The following is a 20,364-nucleotide window of genomic DNA, read 5'->3' as shown; positions in this document are numbered from 1 at the left end:
TAATAACTTGGCTGAAGTCAAACATCGAGTATTTGGCCAAGCTGCGACTCAGCCTTGGGGCTTTCCATGTCCAAAGTGAGTGTCCTCTTAAGGAAATGCCATGGTTTGACATCCCAATTTTAGGGAACTACAGAGAATTTTGAGAGGGTTCCAAGAATTATTTCCAAAACAAATGGAAAGCCAGCCCCAGTAGAGAAGCTTTGAACATTTCACCTTTAGGACAGAAAATTGGGACTCATCAAGTGGTGGTATATTGGAGAAGTGGGGTTGTGTGTGAAGATCTGTGAATAATTTGACACATAAAATGTCTTTCAATTTAGCTGGAATTCTGTAACAAAGACTTTACTTGGCAGCTATGGAATAGACTATGACACCTCCAAGAATCCCATTTAGCCACAAATGTCTGTAAACTTCCTTACAGTTTCCATAAGAGGCCAAGGACATGAATTGGTGGCATGGCATGTGGTCTAAATTGTGTGATGTATAAAGTTATCTAAAGATGTCTTGAGAAAACCCCACATTTTTCCTTTTCTCTTGAAGTGCATTTGCATGCACACCAGATAGCTAAACAATCATTGACTCTAAGACTTCTGATATACTGTACCTTTTCAGTCAGATGCATAATTGTGGTAGGACTCATTGCTTATGTTTCACAGGATCATTAGCAACTTTAATTTTTCGTTAAACTCTTGAAATCCCTTTCTGGAAAGACAAATGAGATCACATTCTGCATTCTCCTGGTTAACAGTGTCATTATCACGTACAGTTCCTCAAACAATCAGCTAAATTCCATTGTCATTCTGAATTTCTTCTCTTTCTTTTGTGATGTATTCACAAACTTACTCAGTCTTCTGCCTGCTTAATGGAAGAAATTTTATAGAAACTACCATAAACGATACATAATTGTAAATGGCTTTAAAAAGCCATATGGAAGGATGAATAATCTTCCTTTTTGTTTCCATCTTTCCTAAATATTCTTACGCTTTGTGTTTTGCAATACCTTTTGCACTCGCTTTGGTCAAAATTGTTTTTGGCCATTTGCCCATTTGAAATGTCCTACAAAATGAATTGCTTCTTTTGTAAATAAGAAAAAACTTCGGGAAATATTGTTTTGAAATACTGTGCTGGAGTTATAGCTAGCTGGTAGCGCTTTCTGTAGGGGAAAAAGAAGGTAGAGAGTTTATTGTTTGTTCAGCATATATAAATCATGATCCAGGTAATATTTTGTGCTTGCCTTCATATCTTCTAGTGGCTGTAGTTTTGAGCATCACAAATATACTTTCAGGAAAGAATTGCATATTTCCTGTGTAATGATAGCCTTTCATTTTGGGTTAAACTTTCCAGTGACAGCCGATAGAAATTGGGACATATCTTTAACCACCAATTTCTTGGCTGACACTTAATGAGGACACCATGATTTTCAAGTGAATGAATTCACCCACTTTTATTGGCTTCCTTTTTTTACTTTCTACTTTAAGAAGCTAATTTATTCCTCTTACAATTTAAATGCCAACCTCTTCTAACATTATTCTTGCAAGGTAACTTTGGATTTGGCCACTCTTCATCTTCCTTCTTTCCCATATCACCCTATACTTTTAAGAAAAAATATCTCTAAATGGCACATCAGAAACAAATATCAGAATTGGAGATCATTTTTAAACCAGAGTAGTTGTCAAAATTAACCCAATAATGCATTGCAGGGCAATTCACTTATAGGGCACATTATCTTATAGATAATAATGTTTTTAGTTTCTTGCAAGCTTAGAAATGACAGTGAATGCACACTAGAAGGAAATTTTAAAGCTCACATTTAAAAGAGAAATAGTTTTCTATTTTTACCCATTTAAATGCAATGAAATCATATATGTAGATACACTATGAATCACTATGTAGGATTATCAAAAGAACTTTCCTTTCAATGATTTTCTTTCCAAGTACAATTCTTGAATCATATATCTTAATATAATATTCAAAATTATGAAGACAGAGAGAAAAATCTTTATTGAAAAGATGGACCATTTAAGGCAGGATTGGATTGATGGTCAATTAAAACTGTATCTCCACACTTTCATTCATGATGTGGATTCTTTTTTTTTCTTTACCTCTGTAAAGTAGTTGAAATAAGATATATTATGCCAAGATATCTGGGCAGGAAATTGCCACTAGGTGTGAACAAGAGACATCCAATCTCTCCATTCTAATAAAAATGTGATCAGTCACACCTGTACTGAGAAGAAAAGACAAAATATGACAAAGACTCAAAAATTTAGAAAAGTACCATTAAAAATCAGCTCTGTGCAACCCGTAATGAGAGGGCCTGACCTATTCAATGAATAAGATGTAAAAAAGCATCAAGCCTTGTAGACTTTGTCTCTCTCTCACAGACTTTTTTATATCAAAAATTAAGAAAAATAAGTTTAAATGTCTTAATTCAGAAGAAAAAATATATACATATACATGTATGTATAAAATCTTGGCTCCCTTAGATATATTGAAAAGAATAATATGAGCTACTCAGAATCAGTATATAGATTTATGAAATAATATAAATGCTCCACAGTACATTTAACCAAATCATAGCCAAATACGGAACAAAAAGTACTATTATGAGAGCCTATGGGATAAGGACTTGAAGATGCTTCGTGCTTCCATATCACATCTCAAATGATGTTTCCTCCAAAAGCCAAGTTTCATCTTGGGAAAGACTTCATTTTAAAGACCAAAGCCCAATATTCTAGAATCTTAGTGTTAAACAGAGAATCTGAAGAGCATAGCTTTAGTGAAAATTTTCATTGAGACTGACATTTACTGATGTCACTACAAACACACTATCGTGAAGAAGTTTAAAATAACCAACTCTTCGGCTTCAATTCCTTGTGAGAGTGTGTGTGTGTGTTTGTGGGTGTGTGTGTTTTAATACAAGTGTCTTCTACAAATAAATTTGGCCACCAAACTCTTTCTTTAGTTGCTGGTGTATTTTTGTTTTCATATGTGGCACTGAATGCATTTCTGTAGTTGTGAACAACTACATTTGATTAAAATCTGTCAGATTTATCTTTTTAGCAGGAGAAAAGAAATATGTGTTTCTCCAGAAAGGAAATCAATGTGTCTTTATGATAGATGCAGAGTGGAAGGCTGGATACTGTCACTTTAAGTGATGAAGCAGAAAGACAGGGTAGCTCCACTGCTATCACCAACCCGCTGCCGACATAACTGTTGGGAGGCAAAGCCCTGTTTAAATCTTATAATCGTTGTTTATAGGATAGACTTACAGTCACTGACCTAACAGTTATTACTCCAACTTGTTAAGTTACAAAGTCTGGCGTCTAAGGTGTCCACAGTTTACTTTGTTTAAATTTTCTTAGCAATATCTTTGAGCCAGAGCTCTACTCTGTTGCCCTTCAGAGAAAGAGTTCTCCCCTCCCCATAGGAAGGCACCAAGTCTGCAAGGGCAGATAACTGTAGCACAGAATCTCCTTTCTCAAGACAAACAGAAAACAGAAACCAGCTCCCAGGCTACGCCAGAGACACATGAAGCAGAAAACATCCTTCAGGGGACATAATGGGAGACTGCTTTATGGCAAAAATATGTCCAGAGATCTCCCTCCTGTTGAGACTCATGCACCTCCCCAGGACCCCAAGGGTAGCTAGAGCTTCAGATGGAGCTGTGCTGGATAGAAAAGAAACTTCTGCCCTGACATTGTGAGGTTATAAGTTTCTCCATTCAGAGGTGCTACAACCAGCAGACACTTACCCTATTAAGACTGCCTGAGAAAGTCACAGTGAGCAGAGATTTCTTTTCAGCATGAGTATTAGTGTCTCTGTGGCTACACCAGCAAAACCATCCTAATGAGCTTGTAAAGGAATGTCAGGATCTATGAACTCACATGTCAGCTAAAATTACTCTCTCTTGCCTCATGAATGACATCTGTCAGTAAAGTATTTGAAGTGTTTGTGGCCAATTTCTATAACAATGCTCTATGTATAAGCCCCTCTCCTAACCAACTTTTTAAAAATGCTTTGTTGGTTTGTGTTCCCTAATAAGTGTTTTTAGAAGGCATTTTATTGATGTGAGTGAGTGTGCACATGTATGCTCTGCATATTAAGACAGGCCTGATTAAACCATTAGATGACATTATATGCAGAGCACCTAGGGAGGATTTGGAACATGGTAGATATTCTTCACAGGTCCATTCCTTATTTATCACACCTCTCTTCAACTTGCATATCCTACAAATTAAATAAATAAGCACAAATAACTAATGCATTTGCTCAAAGCTAAATGACTCTTTTCCTTTTCCCCTAACGTTCACTTTCCACCCTTACATCACAATCCCCAAGCTATTCAAGAATCAGGGTTTAAGAATTACACATTAAGAATTCATTGGTCACCATCACATCCACTATAAATGATTAGAAGCCTTCCCACAATTTATATAAAATTGAAATGATTAAGATACATTCTTGCATTCTGATAATAGACTCTAGTAATGGTGTCATATGCTTCTGATACACTGATGGATTGGATTTGCTAATATTTTGTTTATAATTCTTGGTACAAATGGTCTTCAAATTCTGTACTATCTTTAGAAGCTATCTTCACAAAATGATTTTAGTACCTTTCCTTTTTATGGTTGAATAGATTTTCTATAACCCTGGAATTGATTTTTAAAGACTGTAAGGAATTTATCTGTAAAACTATCTAGGTCTGGTGCCTTTTTTAGTAATAGATCTTTTACTTTCCAGTCTCAATAATAATTGATCTGTTCATGGTTCTTTAAATGATCATTTGAAGAGTTTGTATTTTTACTAGGAAAACCAGACTCCAGGTTTCCAAATTTATTTCTATAGAGTTGCACATAATATCTACCAGTGAGTTTTCTCACCTTCTCCATATCTGTGCTTATGTTTCCTTTACAATGCTGAATTTATTTCACTTTCTCTCTAACCAGGCTTTACAGGGATGTATCTAGTTCATTAATCTTGCAAAGTACCTAATTTTGATTTTACCTATCCCTTTTCATGTTTGTTTTCTACTTCATAAGTTTTAGTTTTTATCTTTATTAACTACCTCCTTCTTTAGCCCAATTTTTCTTTTACTTTTTAGTTTGAGTATTTTAAAATTTACTTTCAATCCTTATTTTTTTAAACAATAAAGATAATCTCAGGATATAATTTTTTGAGTGCAAAGTTTGCTTGAATGTCTCATATAGTATATACTTTACTGTATTATAACTACACTCTTGTAGCTGAATAAGCATCACACCTCCATAGTTGCCATATTTGTATTATAATCTTTTATGTATATATTATGTCACAAAATGAGAATCTCTTCCTCTTTAAATAATTCTTTGTATTCCCGAAATACTGAGCACAGATTTTTGCCCATGTAGAACCTCATTAAATACGTGTAGGATTTTTTTTTAAATTATGGAAGGCATAAAACTTGCCAGAGTATCTAATTCAGCAAAGCCTATGCACATCTACCCATTTATCTCCAAGAATTAGGTGATGCTGGAAAACTGAATGCTCAGGGGGTAATGCTATTAGAAGAGAGCATCAGATTTAAGCAAGATAGAGCTGGGCTCCAATTCCAACTTTTCCACTTACCAATCAAATGATTTACCTTTTCCAAACCTCAATTTATTCACACATAAAGCAGGTTAAAAAAAAAAGTTCTTTCCTCACAAAGCTATTATGAGGATTAAATAAGATAATGCATGAATATGCCTGACACATAATAAGAGCTCCACAGCCATGAGCTCACAGTATTATTGTTATTACCATTATTGTTACAGTAGGGACAGGGTGATGGGGTGGGAAATAATTGAGAGGCAGAAGCCAGGGAAGAGGAAAAGGCGCTGGGAAAAGGACAAGAAAGGGAGAACCTTAGCCCATTCTTGACCCAGTGATCTTGGAAACACTGATTAGGTAAGGAAATTTTAAATCCTTTCCCTGTAATGTGACATTTCTACAAGCTGGTTCTATATTTCATTTCCACTTTGCTAAATAATGTTACACCAAACCTCTCAAGAGAGTGCCTAAGTTCACCCCAAAGAGGGCTGCAGAGATGGGAGTGGACGGGAGGAGGCAAGATGGGGCAGCAGGAATGTAGCAACCAGTTGTCCAGCGAGTGCCCATTTTTGGTGAGTACTTCGGCTTGGAGGGTCATTAGTGTGGAGAGAGGTAGAGCCCTTTTGCATTCTTTTCTGGGTGAAGCAAAGTCAGGGCAGAGGCAGCTGTACCTCATCACTGTCTTGCACGGCCAGAGATCTCTCCAAGGCAGAATGGGCTCTGGTGCCAGACGGCCAGGTTCTAATCCCACTCCTGACGTTGACTAGCTGTGTGGCCTCAGACAAGACATTTGACCTCTCTATGCCTCAGTAAAAGGAGGACTTTATTTACAAACATTTAAATAGAGTTATTTTACGCGCTTTACAAATATTAACCTATTAAATCCTTACAACAAGTATAGGAGGTAGGTCAGATAGAGTGCGGTGAGAATTAAAGGGTGAATATACTTAAAAGTATAAGTACTTAAAGTGCTTCAGACCTTGTTGTTTGGCATATAGTGACTACTATGCAAGTATGAGCTGCTGTTATCATTATTATTGTAAATGTCATATGTTAGCTGCTGTCCTCCTCATTATCATCACATCTTTCTGTTCTGTTGCAGTATGGCACTTGGTGGCATTTTCTCTCTCCTCATTCCATCACCAAGTTCTCCCCATTTCTCAGGCGCGAAGAGTCATTTGAGTATTTCCTTCACATTCTTACCATCTCCCCCTCCACTGTCTACATTCCCCTTCCGCATGTTCTGAGACTCTAGTTCTTCCATCTCATTTAGATGAGTACCAACTCTCCCAGGCCTACAGGGTACCAAGTATAGTGTTAGGTATTCTCACCTACACACAGAGGTCTGTGACCAGACCCAGTCAGAAAGCTATGATTCAATCAGCTGTCTATTTGCCTCTAAAGCCCACTCTTTTTTTTTTTTTTTCAATTGGAGTATAGTTGCTTTACAATATTGTGTTAGTTTATACCATACAGCAAAGTGAATCAGCTATATATACACTATTGATACTATGTATAAAATAGATAACTAATAAGAACTTACTGTATAGCACAGGGAAATCTACTCAATGCTTTGTGGTGACCTAAATGAGAAGAACATCCAAAAAAGAGGGGATATATGTATACGTAAAGCCCACTCTTATCCTAATATCCTTAAAATCTCCACCTCACCTTCCAAACTTTTTTACCATGACTCTCAAACACTGGACTGGTTTGTTTATAAAACATAACATCCAAATTTTTAAAATAAAGAGTCATGCTAACTTGATGTGTTTACATCTTATTCTCAGTTTTCCATATGTTTTAATTTTTTTAAGGTGATGAACTGTTTTGCAGCATGTAATATGCTTTCTTGACAAACAATAGTTTCTCATTCTAGCACATAAACCTTTGAGATGATTACACCAATCAACATCTTACTCTACATATTTTAAAGCAATATCTTCAAATAGAGAAAAGTTAGAAAACACCAGATCGTGTCATAAATGTGAATTGTTTAAATACGCATTAGCAAATCCAGAAATGGAATAACTTGAAGCCATAAAAATGATTCTAAGGAAATAACTCTAGTGATAAGGATGTATTTGATGCTACATTAAATGGAAAAAGCTGGTTACGATGTATTATGTAGAATAAGATGCAATTTTATTTACTTACAAGAATATATAGCAGTGCAATCACAATGGCTGATTTGTGGTGAAAGGGAAAATTCATTTTGGGGGTGCTCTTAGTTTTGCTTTGTATACTCTAATTTTTCTCTGTAATGAGTATACATTGCTTTTATAGTATCAAAAACAATAGAAAAAACTGCATTTTGGTGGAAAACACAGTTGGGCACTTATCTCCACCAGCTGAAAGTAGCCTCAGTTAAGCCTTTTAATCTGCTGTCTCATCAGGCCATGCATTTGTTTGATAGATGGCTCAGTTGCCTCTGGCCTGTCATGTTGTTATTTGCTTTGAACTCTGAACATCTGGGTGGCAAGGACTAGCTGTGTAATATTGTTTTTTTAGTGTTTGGATATACAGAAAAATGCATTAAAATTCTTCTAATCATTAGGATGAATCAAGAACCACCATTCCAATATGTTGAAGGTAAAATCAACCTTCTAAGCTTGGAGCATAAAGAGAAACAAAGGGTGACCCATGTCACGGTCCTCTGTCCCCTTCTAGTCACTTCTGCAGAGTACGACACACTCAGCCACCTTTAAAACAACCACAAACGCAGATTGCTTAACCACTGACTGCATTTTCTTCCTGGTATTACTGGGATTTATCTTAAACTACGCCTTTGCTTCACTACATATGTTAACCACATTCATTAACAATTTTTAAAGTTCTCCTTCTTCTTATCACTCTTAAAGTACACTTTATTTATTAAAAGATAATGAGCACATGTTCAGGAAATAGTAAAAGCCAAGCTTACATTTTTATCGAATTCATATTTTACATTTATATTTTCTGATTAAAATCAGAAGGGTAACTGGTGCTTCCTTCACTTCTACAGGAGAGAAAGACAGGGGCCGCGCCTCTTCAGAAACAAAAATGTATCTGAAGAAAATAAAAATTTATCTTAAGAAACCATATTATATCTTTACAATGTCAAATACATGAATAATTGGGTGGAAGTGTTATTTTTTATTTTTATTTTTATTTGGTCAGTTGGCATTATGTAGAATGCCACAGAGGAACTGATGAACTTTCCTTCAAAAATTAGGATAGCCAATAAAAATTAATTAAAAAAAACCAAACGGACATAATTAAACAAAACCAAGCAAACAATCCCAGACATTTAAAAAAAACCTATAGAAAGACCTAAATGGTAAAACAATTATTCTACAGTGATCTATGAATCCAATGTAACACCAACAAAAATATACTTAAGGGCTTCCCTGGTGGCACAGTGGTTAAGAATCCGCCTGCCAATGCAGGGAACACGGGTTCGAGCCCTGGTCTGGGAAGATCCCACATGCCGCGGAGCAACTGGGCCCGTGAGCCACAACTACTGAGCCTGCGCGTCTGGAGCCTGTGCTCCGCAACAAGAGAGGCCGTGATAGTGAGAGGCCTGCGCACCGCGATGAAGAGTGGCCCCCACTTGCTGCAACTAGAGAAAGCCCTTGCACAGAAACGAAGACCCAACACAGCCAAAAAAAAAAATATATATATATATATATATATATATATATACTTAGACTATTTCTATTTTTTTAAATTTTTAAAAGTGTAATGGTAAGAATTAGCTACACATAAATGTGCTGTATACTAAACATGGAGAAGGCGTAGGTTTTGGGGTTTCTTCTAACATTTTTATTGGAGTATAATTGCTTTACAATGTTGTGATAGTTTCTGCTGTATAACAAAGTGAATCAGCTATACGTATACATATATCCTCATATCCCCTCCCTCTTGCGTCTCCCTCCCACCGTCCCTATCCCTCCTCTCTAGGTGGTCACAAAGTACCCAGCTGATCTCCCTGTGCTATGTGGCTGCTTCCCACTAGCTATCTATTTTACATTTGGTAGTGTATATATGTCAATGCCACTCTCTCACTTCGTCCCAGCTTACCATTCCCCCTCCCCATTCCTCAAGTCCATTCTCTATGTCTTTGTCTTTGTTCCTGTCCTGCTCTTAGATTCTTCAGAACCTTTTTTTTTTTTTTTTTTTAGATTCTATATATATGTGTTAGCATACGGTATTTGTTTTTCTCTTTCTGACTTACTTCACTCTGTATGACAGTCTCTAGGTCCATCAACCTCACTACAGATAACTCAATTTCGTTTCTTTTTATGGCTGAGTAACATTCCATTGTATATATGTGCCACATCTTCTTTATCCATTCATCTGTCGATGGACACTTAGGTTGCTTCCATGTCCTGGCTATTGTAAATAGAGCTGCAATGAACACTGTGGTACATGACTCATTTTGAATTATGGTTTTCTCCAGGTGTATGCCCAGTAGTGGGACTGCTGGGTCGTATGGTAGTTCTATTTTTAGTTTTCTAAGGAAACGTCATATTGTTCTCCATAGTGGCTGTATCAATTTACATTCCCACCAACAGTGCTAGAGGGTTCCCTTTTCTCCACACCCTCTCCAGCATTTATTGTTCATAGATTTTTTGATGATGGCCATTCTGACAAGTGTGAGGTGATACATCACTGTGGTTTTTATTTGCATTTCTCTAAAGATTAGTGAGTTGAGCACCCTTTCATGTGTTTGTTGGCAATCTGTATATCTTGGGAGAAATGTCTATTTAGGTCTTATACCCATTTTTGGATTGGGTTGTTTGTTTTTTGATATGGAGCTGCATGAGCTGCTTGTATATTTTGGAGATTAATCCTTTGTCAGTTGCTTCATTTGCAAATATTTTCTCCCATTCTGAGGGTTGTCTTTTCATCTTGTTTATGGTTTCCTTTGCTGGGCAAAAGCTTTTAAGTTTCATTAGATCCCATTTGTTTATTTTTGTTTTTATTTCCATTTCTCTAGGAGCTGGGTCAAAAGCATAGGTTTTTACATAGATGACATTGAGATATTTGGCTAGCTTTTCGTATCACTTAAGTGATAACTTAAGAAGTTTTAAGTGTAAACTTTAAAAAATTAAACTATGGGTGGAAAAAATATACAAAAGTTACAACAAAAGGAATTTGTTTCTTGTACCTTTATCAGAGGCTTTTGGAAAACATGAAAAGCACAAGTGAAGGCTATTAAAAGGTGTATATTTGTAAATAAGGGTTATAAGAACTGACATAACTGAATATTAAGAAGTATTTAAAAATGAAAAACATTTAAGAAACATTAGCCTGGAAAAGAGAAGAATAGGGTCTACCTGCTGAAATATTGAATCATGTCCAAAAGAAAGAAATCATGTCTAAAAGAGAAGAATAGGTTCTAGATAAATAACAGGATGGAAGAAAAAAGAGAGTAACCACATTGTTGCCAACTCCACTTAAAGACAATGACTCATCAGTCTATTTATCTCTTGTAAAAATAAAATACAGTGTGTGTGTGTGTGTGTGTGTGTGTGTGTGTGTGTGGAAAAAAAAAAAGATAAAGTAATTCTAAAACAGAAAAAAAAAAAAAAAAAGACAATGACTCATGAGAACTGCCTTTAAATTGTCATGTCTTGGACCAGACTTCTCATGCTGGGCAAATGGTGAATGTCCTTCAACACCTCCTATTCAACACATATGCCACATACAGGGACTGGTGGCCACCTGAGGCAGGGACACAGATCTGAGCCATGGTGCCATAGAGGGACCTGGAATTTTCCCCAAAAAACGCCATTGATAACCTAGGCAAGCATCAGGAAAGAGAAGCTGTGTAGACAAAAGGCATCATCTGTCTGAGATGAGTTTGATGGATGGAGAGAGCTTGCCTAAATGAATAAAAGAAAGAATTCCAAATGCTCCAACCAAAAGATATAGACTGGTTGAATGGACACAAAAACAAGACCTGTATACATGCTGTCTACAAGAGACCCATTTCAGACCTAGGGACACATACAGACTGAAAGTGAGGGGATGGAAAAAGATATTCCATGCAAATGGAAATCAAAAGAAAGCTGGAGTAACAATTCTCATATCAGACAAAATAGACTTTAAAATAAAGACTATTACAAGAGACAAAGAAGGACACTACATAATGATCAAGGGATCAAGCCAAGAAGAAGATATAACAATTGTAAATATTTAACCATCCAACGAAGGAGCACCTCAATACATAAGGCAAGTGCTAACAGCCATAAGAGGGGGAATTGACAGTAACAATCATAGTAGGGGACTTTAACACCCCACTTTCACCAATGGACAGATCATCCAAAATGAAAATAAATAAGGAAACACAAGCTTTAAATGATACATTAAACAAGATGGACTTAATTGATATTTATAGGACATTCCACCCAAAAACAACTGAATACACTTTCTTCTCAAGTGCTCATGGAACATTCTCCAGGATAGATCATATCTTGGGTCACAAATCAAGCCTTGGTAAATTTAAGAAAATTTAAATCATATCAAGTATCTTTTCTGAGCACAACGCTATGAGACTCGATATCAATTGCAGGAAAAAATCTGCAAAAAGTACAAACACATGGAGGCTAAACAATACACTACTAAATAACCAAGAGATCACTGAAGAAATCAAAGAGGAAATCAAAAAATACCTAGAAACAAATGACAGTGAAACACAACGACCCAAAACCTATGGGATGCAGCACAAGCAGTTCTAAGAGGGAAGTTTATAGCAATAAAATCCTATCTCAAGAGACAAGAAACATCTCAAATAAACAACATAAATTTACACCTAAAGTAAATAGAGAAAGAAGAACAAAAAAACCCCAAAGTTAGCAGAAGGAAAGAAATCATAAAGATCAGATCTGAAATAAATGAAAAAGAAATGAAGGAAACAATAGCAAAGATCAATAAAACTAAAAGCTGGTTCTTGAGAAGATAAACAAAATTGATAAACAATTAGCCAGGCTCATCAAGAAAAAAAGGGAGAAGACTCAAATCAATAGAATTAGAAATGAAAAAGGAGAAGTAACAACTGACACTACAGACATACAAAGAATCATGAGAGATTACTACAAGCAACTATATGCCAATAAAATGGACAACATGGAAGAAATGGACAGATTCTTAGAAATGCACAACCTTCCAAGACTGAACCAGGAAAAAATAGAAAATATGAACAGACCAATCACAAGCACTGAAATTGAGACTTTGATTAAAAATCTTCCAACAAACAAAAGCCCAGGACCAGACGGCTTCACAGGGGAATTCTATCAAACATTTAGAGAAGAGCTAGCACCTATCCTTCTCAAACTCTCCCAAAATATAGCAGAGGGAGGAACACTCCCAAACTCATTCTACAAGGCCATCATCACCCTGATACCAAAACCAGACAAAGCTGTCACAAAGAAAGAAAACTACAGGCCAATATCACTGATGAACATAGATGCAAAAATCCTCAACAAAATACTGGCAAACAGAATCCGACAGCACATTAAAAGTATCATACACCATGATCAAGTGGGGTTTATCACAGGAATGCAAGGATTCTTCAATATACGCAAATCAATCAATGTGATACACCATATTAAGCAATTGAAGGAGGAAAACCAATAGATGCAGAAAAAGCTTTCAACAAAATACAACACCCATTGATGATAAAAACCCTCCAGAAAGTAGGCATAGAGGGAACTTACCTCAACATAATAAAGGCCATATATGACAAACCCACAGCCAATATCATTCTCAATGGTGAAAACCTGAAACCATCTCCACTAAGAATAGGAACAAGACAAGGTTGTCCACTCTCACCAAAATTATTCAACATAGTTCTGGAAGTTTTAGCCACAGCAATCAGAGAAGAAAAAGAAATAAAAGGAATCCAAATCGGAAAAGAAGAAGTAAAGCTGTCACTATTTGCAGAGAATCCTAAAGATGCTACCAAAAAACTACTAGAGCTAATCAACGAATTTGGTAGAGTAGCAGGATACAAAATTAATGCACAGAAATCTCTTGCATTCCTATACACTAATGATGAAAAATCTGAAAGAGAAATCAAGGAAACACTCCCATTTACCACTGCAAAAAAATCAATAATATACCTAGGAATAAACCTACCTAAGGAGACAAAAAAGACCTGTATGCAGAAAACTATAAGACACTGATGAAATAAATTAATGATGATACAAGCAGATGTAGAGATATACCATGTTCTTGGATTGGAAGCATAAACATTGTGAAAATGACTATACTACCCAAAGCAATGTACAGATTCAATGCAATCCCTATCAAACTACCAATGGCATTTTTCACAGAACCAGAACAAAAAATTTCACAATTTGTATGGAAACACAAAAGACCCCCAATAGCCAAAGCAATATTGAGAAAGAAAAACAGAGCTGGAGGAGTCAGATTCCCTGACTTCAGACTATACTACAAAGCTACCGTAAACAAACAGTATGGTACTGGCACAAAAACAGAAATATAGATCAATGGAACAGGATAGAAAGCTCAGAGATAAACCCATGCACATATGGTCATCTTATTTTTGATAAAGGAGGCAAGAATATACAATGGAGAAATGACAGCCTCTTTAATAAGTGGTGCTGGGAAAACTGGACAGCTACACGTAAAAGAATGAGATTAGAACACTCCCTAACACCATACACAAAAATAAACTCAAAATGGATTAAAGACCTAAATGTAAAGCCAGACACTATAAAATTCTCAGAGGAAAACATAGGCAGAACACTCTATGACATAAATCACAGCAAGATCCTTTTTGACCCGCCTGCTAGAGAAATGGAAATAAAAACAAAAATAAACAAATGGGATCTAATGAAACTTAAAAGCTTTTGCACAGCAAAGGAAACCATAAACAAGATGAAAAGACAACCCTCAGAATGGGAGAAAATATTTGCAAATGAAGCAACTGACAAAGGATTAACCTCCAAAATTTACAAGCAGCTCATTGCAACTCAATATCAAAAAAACAGACAATCCAATCCAAAAATGGGTGGAAGACCTAAATAGACATATTTCTCCCAAGAAGATATACAGATTGCCAACAAACACATGAAAGAATGTTCAACATCACTCATCATTAGAGAAATGCAAATCAAAACTACAATGAGGTGTCACCTCACACCAGTTAGAATGGCCATAATCAAAAAATCTACGAACAATAAATGCTGGAGGGGGTGTGGAGAAAAGGGAACCCTCTTGCACTGTTGGTGGGAATGTAAATTGATACAGCCACTATGGAGAACAATATGGAGGTTCCTTAAAAAACTAAAAATAGAACTACCATACGACCCAGCAATCCCACTACTAGGCATATACCCTGAGAAAACCATAATTTAAAAAGAATCATGTACCACAATATTCATTGCAGCTCTATTGACAATAACCAGGACATGGAAGCGACCTAAGTGTCCATCGACAGATGAATGGATAAAGAAGATGTGGCACATATATACAACGAAATATTACTCAGCCATAAAAAGAAACAAAATTGTTATTTGTAGTGAGGTGGATGGACCTAGAGTCTGTCATACAGAGTGAAGTAAGTCAGAAAGAGAAAAACAAATACCGTATGCTCACACATATGGAATCTAAATAAAAAAATGGTTCTGAAGAACCTAGGGGCAGGAGAGGAATAAAGACACAGATGTAGAGAATGGACTTAAGGACACGGGGAGGGGGAAGGGTAAGCTGGGACGAAGTGAGAGAGTGGCATGGACTTATATAATATATACCACCAAATGTAAAATAGATAGCTAGTGGGAAGCAGCTGCATAGCACAGGGAGATCAGCTGGGTGCTTTGTGACTACCTAGAGGGGTGGGATAGGGAGAGTGGGAGGGAGATGCAAGAGGCAGGAGATATGGGGATATATGTATATGTATAGTTGATTTACTTTGTTATACAGCGGAAACTAACACAACATTGTAAAGCAATTATACTCCAACAAAGTTGTTAAAAAAAAAAGAATTCCAAGGATTCCAGGGAGAGGAAACTGCATGTTCAAAGACACTGAGGTATCACGATGTGCTCAGGGAATACACTTCTGTGTGACTAAAGAGCAGGACAGATGGCAAGAAGTGGTCCTGTAGAATCAGGCCCAGTGCACGTTAGCAAAAGTCTTCCTTTCTGCCATGTTAAGAAGTTCGGGTTTCGTCTTCAAGACAATTGAAGCTCTTACAGCAAGGATTTTTACAGGGAAATGACATCATTGTATTAGCATTTTAATGTTTAAAATATCATTCTGGAAATAGTATGAAATATAGATGGAAAGAATGTAATTTTGGAGACTGTTGCGATGTTTCAGGCAAAAAGTATTAAGAAGTGAATTGAGGGTATGGCTGTAGGGATGGTGAGACGGAAGCAGAGTCAAGCAGTGGTCAGGAGCTGGCACTGACAGAAATTGTGAATTGCTTTGGTGAAGGAGAAAGAGGAAGGGAAGAGTCTAGGAGAATCGTAGGTTCTTGCCTTGGGTAACTGGGTAGACGGTGGCACATTTTCCCAAAATAGGCAATACAGAAAGAAAGGGGTGGGGTTGGTCAGGAGAGATAGCACATTTAGTTTTCTAGGTATAGAGTTTATGGTGCCTATAAGATATCAAAGGAAGAAGTTGCATTTACTAGAATGTGAGATTCCTGAGGGTAGCGACTTTGTTGGTTTATTTATTTATTTATTTATTTATTTATTTATTTATTTATTATTTTATTTTAAAAAGGTTAAAATGATATGTATTTTTCTTCTTCTTTTTTTTTTTAATTGGGGTATAGTTGTTTTGCAATGTTGTGTTAGTTTCTACTGTACAGAGAAGTGGAGTTCCCTGTGCTATACAGCAGGTTCTTATTAGTTATCTATTTTATGCATATATGTCAATCCCAACCTCCCAATTCATCCCACCACCAGCTCCCCGCCACCCTGTTTGTTTAGTTCAACGTAATCATTGTTTAGCACATTATCTGGCAGATGATAAATGGTTAGTAAATTCCAGTTGAATATGTGGTTTTGTATGAATTGGGTCTGGATCTCAGGACAATGTTCTAGGCAATTATTAATGCTCTTTGGTTTCCCTACACGGAAAATTCTAGAACCTCTTCTGATGTCCACCAAGACCATTTTAGTTCCAGAAATAGGACAATTCTGGTCCACTCCAAAAGGAGTGAATTACAGAAATCTTACTGAGATTCCTAATGGTCCTATTACTCTTTAACAGATATAAGAAGGGTTGTTTGTTTACTGACAGAAGAAGACAAATTTGCAAAATAAATTTTTGAAGTGAACAGAGGGAGCAGGATGAATGATTAAGTCACAGCACTGGAGTGAGCCTCTGATATTTTTTTAATCACATGTGTGGCTTTTAAGTTGTTATTGAAATGGTTGGGAGAGCCAAGTATGATTGCTGAGGATGGCTGTGATCCACGTACGCATCAAAACTCTAAAAGAGATTGTTGCATCAGAATGAGAAGCAGTGAGAAATGCAGAGCTCAAGTAGAAATCTGGAAAAGACTTTAAGAAAAAAGAAGGAAAGAAAAACACACCCTATAGTAAATGGCTGTGCTACTTGGAGAAACTGGAACAGATCTTTTTTGTCAGAGAAGCTTGAACTACCTGCCTATCCCTTTAAGCATTTTCATGTACAAATCAAACACAGATGGCCCATTACGTTTATGACCTCCTGTCAATTACTCTAGATGGAGCATGCATTAATTATTGAAATATTTTCATAGTATATAAGTTGTTAGTGGTTACATTGCCACAGATAATTTCAGTTTTCTGATTAGAAGCCAGTATGAACAATTTTATTTATAAAAATTAATCTCTTGAATGTAGTACAAACTACATATACAGTAGTGCATTTTTTTTTTTTTTTTTTTTTTTTCCATTTAACAAAGCCAGACTAGAAATCCTGGCCTCTGTCCTTGGAAGGCAGCATTATGTTAGCATTGCATACAATACATACATAAACTCTGTCAAAATCTATTACAATTATAGTAAATTTTGATTACTGGAGTTGTTTGTTATTTATGTCTAGAAGATAAAGATAATATTGGGAATAGCCCTCTTCTATTCGATGTATAAATTACATCCATAAAATATCTTGTTTTGTAAACAGTAAAATTAAAAAAAAAAAAAAAGACTAAACTTGGTTGATGTTTCAAATTGTTGCATCTACTTTAGTTCAAGTCCATAAACACTTCAGATGATGGGAAAGTCCACCGGGTGTTTAGACTCTTAACTGGGTCGCTAGTTTTTGTCTGGCTTAGTAAACAAAATGCTGGGGTCACTTAACTGTTGGAGAATAGTAACAACATTCCAATGAAGCAGCACCTTCAGAGAATGTGGAGAAACACTTTGAAGGAACTTAGAGAAAAGCCTAGGCATTTTCTGTCACTCTGGGAGGAAACTATTCATTCAAGAAACATCAACTGAGCACCTACTATGTGCAGAGAACTTCTCTAGGCATTTGGAGTACATTCGAGGGACAAAGCAAAGATTTCTGCTCCTACCAGTATAGATTCTAACAGGACTGATTGCCTCCTTTAATCCTCGGACAGCTGAGCTAACTTACCTAAGGTCACTCAGCAAAAAGATAGTCAAGACAGAATAAGAGCCCAGGTTGTCAGAGTCCATGTTCTTAACCCACCAGCCCTCTCATGCCCTTACTATTTCCAACTCACATTTCTCTGGGTCCCTTGAGACATGAATACTTACTTATATGTTGTTAGCTAGACTTTCTTCAGTAAAAGTCTTCAGTTAGGCAGATTAACCTTAAAAAAAAAAAAAAAAGTTGTGTGTATCTATTCTCTCTGAAATTCACTTTTGAAAAGAATGTTTAGGCAAAGAATGGTACAAAGGAGATAGTCATCACAGGAATGTTGATTTCACAGCCCAGTGGGATAAGGTGGCCCTGGAGGCAGCAGGCAAAGTCAACATGTTTCTTTCATTGGCTTCTTTCTCTGGCCAAAGCCAAAGAGGGTTAAAAACTATAATTCTCGAGAGGGACAAATAGGCAGTACTGATGGCACTCTGCTTTCACAACGGGTTTGCGCAACATGGAAAAGAGCAATTCCCACATACCTCAGCAGCAACTAAGGCTGCAGAATTATGGTTCCCAACTAGAATCATACCACAGGATGGAAATTTATCATATATACCAGGTGCAAATCATCTACCAGTGAGCAATGCTTATATATTGGACCCCTCTCAGACATTCATAAGAAACATGACCAATGGGGAGAATTCATGTAAAAATTATTGACATATTAATGAATGCTGTTCAATTAATTTTGGGTGTTAATTTTGCAAAATTAAATGGTAATGTATTTTCTTATCATTAATAATGAAACTCTCAAGTTTATTTAGCACTTCATATTTTTCTTAATTGAAGTATAGTTAATTTACAATGTTGTATTAGTTTCAAGTATACAGCAAAGTGATTCAGTTTTATATATATATATATTCTTTTTCACGTCCTTTACCCTTATAGGTTATTACAAGAGATTGAGTAGAGTTCCCTGTGCAATAAAGTAGGTCCTTGTTGTTTGCCTATTTTATATATAGTAGTGTATATATGTTAATCCCAAACTCTTAATTTACCCCTCCCACACTACCCCTGCATTTCATATTTTTAAAACCTTTTTGCTATTGGTAAAAGAGAGAGAGGGTCAGAGACTTCAGATGACTTGTCTGAGGTCACATCAGGTTTAGCAGAGAGCAGCCTAGAACCTAAGCTTACCGGTTTACATCAGGCTCTGGACACTCCTTCAGGCTTCTTATTTGATCCTCGCCAAAGGAGATAGAGAAGGTATTATCATGTCCATGGACAAATGAGAGCCCGAAGCTCAGAAACTCAGAACGAGTCAGTGTTTAATTCAGTTCAAAAGCAAGTAACCAGGCATACAAAGTCCAGCGAGGGTGTGTGGGTGAGGAGGGCATGGGCAGGAGAAGCTAAGGCACACAAAAATAGAAAATGCAATAATAGAAGTATGTGCAAGGTATGGAAGTTGTACAGAGGTGGAAGTAATTAACTTCATCTAGGAGTGAATAAAGATCCAACTAGTTGCAAATATATCTGTGTTGTAATCAAAATTCTAATGATCTTGTGACTGGTGATGCAGTGTCTAAAGCTGTTGTTTTTTATGAGATTGCACAAGAAAATTACCTGGGAATCTTGGAAAAAATAGTCTTATGCTTACTGAATCAGAAACTTTGGAGATTCCCCCAAGTGATTTCCTCTCCACATTCAAGTCTGAAGAGCACTGGTCTACAACATCCCTCTCCTATTATACCTTAATCCTATCAGAAAAACTCAGGCAACTTGACATAGACTGTTCTTAGCGAACCCATGAGGACTCCAAGCCAGCTAGGCTTCTATCTCCAACTTCCTTCCCAGTCTAGTGTTCTCGATGTACATCACCCTCTGATCAAGGATTACAAAATACCCAATTAAAATTTTCTCATAAATTTTGTTGAAATTCAACATCTAATTCACGGGCTATCAAGTGTTTCAAGCATTTCCAAAATTCACCTTTAAAATATTTGGAAAGTAAATCACCATTTGCACATCTCTAAATTCCCAGTAATTCTCCCATTTCCCACATTTCCAATCCCATCTGCTGGTTTTCTTTGCCCCCTTATAAGATAATCAATCCATCAAGATGCAGAGACCCAGGTGTGTTTACAGTGGCTGGGGAAGCTATGGTGAATTCTACCCTGTGCTGAAGCTTCAGGTTTCTCTTACAAGTGTTTGTTTAAACCAGGCTCCTTG

General features: G+C 36.5%; 1 long non-coding RNA gene across 1 annotated transcript in view; it reads right to left on the bottom strand.

Moving 5' to 3' along the window:
* LOC137772939 (uncharacterized) overlaps positions 1–20,364 on the bottom strand; it is a 34,438-nt gene that overhangs the window by 533 nt on the left and 13,541 nt on the right. The window contains exons 2-3 of the long non-coding RNA XR_011075604.1: positions 18,309–18,364; positions 605–702 (exon numbers count right to left, since the gene is read on the bottom strand). This is a non-coding gene — a long non-coding RNA (uncharacterized lncRNA). The remainder of the gene's footprint in view (positions 1–604; positions 703–18,308; positions 18,365–20,364) is intronic.

The sequence above is a fragment of the Eschrichtius robustus genome, chromosome 1 (assembly GCF_028021215.1).
Source record: "Eschrichtius robustus isolate mEscRob2 chromosome 1, mEscRob2.pri, whole genome shotgun sequence".
In the NCBI taxonomy this organism is placed as follows: domain Eukaryota; kingdom Metazoa; phylum Chordata; class Mammalia; order Artiodactyla; family Eschrichtiidae; genus Eschrichtius; species Eschrichtius robustus.
This window is presented reverse-complemented; position numbering and strand designations above follow the sequence as displayed.